This window comes from Austrofundulus limnaeus, unplaced genomic scaffold (genome assembly GCF_001266775.1).
Source record: "Austrofundulus limnaeus strain Quisiro unplaced genomic scaffold, Austrofundulus_limnaeus-1.0 Scaffold733, whole genome shotgun sequence".
Taxonomy (NCBI): Eukaryota; Metazoa; Chordata; class Actinopteri; order Cyprinodontiformes; family Rivulidae; genus Austrofundulus; species Austrofundulus limnaeus.
In genome coordinates, this window is record NW_013953135.1 from 66,508 (window position 1) to 69,475 (window position 2,968).

A 2,968-nucleotide genomic window follows, 5' to 3' on the forward strand; every position below is an offset into this window, starting at 1 on the left:
TAATATTCAACAAGTTGAACAGATAATCCACCCTAACCCCGCTACTTGGTATCGGTATCGGTATCGGCGAGTACCCGAACTGAAGTACTCGTACTTGTACTCAGTCTTGAAAAAACTGGTATCGGACACCCCTAATACAAACAAACTCACATTGCTGCCACCACAACATCAGCCCCAGTCCAGCCATCACCAATCACTGTCACCACCCAACCAACCAAAAACTTCAGTGGTCCCACATCTGAGAAAATATTGCACTGTCTCACACACACACACAGCTTACATTATGACCCCCAGAGGCATCCCCTAGTCAGCTGGGCCGATATTCTCCCAACGCAGTGGTGAATGAGGCAACAACCACGGAGTCCGCTAAGCCACAGGGCCAACACCAGCAACTACAGCCCGCTTGTCCACAAGACAGCCCATTGCATCCATGCCAGCCAGGCACCCACACTTAAGACAACCCACCACTCTAGACCAGATTCAGCACAGCCAGAGGGTGCACTCCTCCACCTCACCCACATGACCATGACTGCAGGCCAGCCCAAGTCAGGAGTCAGAGCAGAATGAAGAAGCAGCAGCAGAAGACCAGCCAGAGACTGGGCACTCCACTAACCCCACGCCATGGACCTGGAGGCATCCAAATATGCCAGCAGTGCAGCCCCAGCATAGCACACCCCCATCGGGAACATCGCATCAGGCTGACAGGCCAGTCCCCAAGCCAATGCGAAGCCACGCCTCTGACCACTGTCGCACACCACCAATGGCCTGGCACACACACCCCCACCACCACAGCCAAGTTAAATGCCACAGGTCACAGGTGTGTTGCCCAACTGGCAGATTTTGACTTTACCATTAAATATCGACCAGACAGACACAAAGCAGATGTGGATGGCCTCTCCCGCATGCCACATAAATTACTTATAGAAACAACGTACAGAGGAAGTGATTCAAGATGTGATTAGTGCTTAAATTCAGGGAGTGACCATGCTCCATCTGCCTCCATCTGCCTGGACAACTGCAGCTCACATAAATGCACTGGACTTAGTAAGTGATGCATCCTCACCTACATTGCCTGCCCCACTAACTCCAGAACAGATAAGAGAAAGTCAAAAGAAAGACCATCTCATCAGTCGATGAGATGAGTGATGTATTATAAAACAAAGACCAATTCCTCTCCAGAAGAGTAGTTAAAACTGTCGGCAGATGTCAGACTGCTCCTGAGGCAGTGGCAAAAACTCTATACCACTAACATTGGAATCTTGTACAGAAAGGCAGGAAATAAGACTCAGCTCGTTTTGCCAAAGAACATCATTGTTTCAAGAACTACAAAAAGAAATGGGCCATCTGGGGGTCAAAAGGACTTTGAATCTGATTAGAGACAGGTTTTATTGGGTCAGAATGCAGCAGGACACAGAACATTTTGTGACCCAAGTGCGTGAGTGTCTAAAGTTAAAACGGCCACTGAGAGCAGTCAGAGTACCACTGATGCCCATTATAACAACTCGTCCATTTGAATTGGTTTCAGTTGATTTCTGCATTAGAGGCGTAAGCAAGGTTATGAGTATATTCTAATTTTAATGGATCATTATACTCGCTTTGCACAGGCCTACCCCACAAAAAAATAAAATAAAATGAATCAGCAAAAACAGTTGTGGAAAAACTCTTTGATGACTTCACTCTTTGCTTTGGTTTCCAGAAAGAATTCACCATGACATGGGCAGAGAATTTGAAAATCAGTTGATGACACAGTTGCTGTGAAGTGTTGCCATGTGCGAGGGTCCCACACTACCTATTACTACCCACAGTGTACTGACAAGTGGAACACTTTAACAGGACTCTACTGTCTATGCTTTGTATGCTCACAAATACACAAAAGGCTGACTGGAAAAATTGTTATGCAAGATGGTGCATGCATATAACTGTACCTGCAGTGAAACCACAGGGTTTTCTCCATATCTGCTTGGTGATCCCCATGCCTGCCTAAAGATCTGCTGTTTAACATACAGCTGAATGAAGCACAGCAAAGCTATGCTGAGTGTGTTAAAGACTGGCAAAGCAGAATGCAGCAGGCCTATGAAATTGCATCCAAAGCTGCCACACATGAAGTGACCAGATGAAAAAAAGGATACGACAAAAGAGTTTATGGAGCTGATCTACTGCCAGAGGGGCGTGTGCTTATACGCAGCTTATCAGAGAGATGAGGACCTGGTAAGCTCAGATCTTTTTTGGAAGGATAAAGTGCACATCATCACAAAGAAAAGGAGTCTGCCCAGTGTATCAAGTAAGCCAGAAGGAGGTGACAAAAGGCATGTGTTACATAGGAATCTCCTGCTCCCCCGTGATGGCCTGCCAATTGACTACTCAGTGATAGACCCAAAAGTGGGAAGAAGGACTAAAAAGACAAAGTTGAATACATCTCCATGTCATCCACATTGACGAGAAGAAACCATAGACAGTGCGAGTGATGAAGACATGGAGCTAGTGTGCCAATTTTTTCCAGCTTAACTCTGTGGTCAGCTTAAATCCAGATGCTTACACCAGACCTGCATGACCAAGAGGACACACCGAAAGGAAATGAACCACAGGCTGACTGGATGAAAAACATACCAGAGGAAGAGGATAGAGACCAAGATATGGAGCTGAATCTGGATCTTCATGAACTATCTGCAGAAACAGCTTCTGAGGAAAAACAAGAACCAACTGTCCCACAAACATCTGGCTACCTAGGAAGAGAGCATCGCCATCAAGGATGCTGGCCTATGGGGTTTTGGGTGAACTGACAATGGTGGAAGGACGTGTTAGAGAACTACACATGAGCATGACTCCAACCTGAAAAGAACTTTGGTGACCCTGGTAAGTTCCATGTGTTGAAGTAGGTAGTAAAGGATATACTGTGCAGAAGTTTAATAACTACATCCAAAAGAAAAAGAGACTATAAATGAACTCCAAGGAAAAGGTATATACTTTC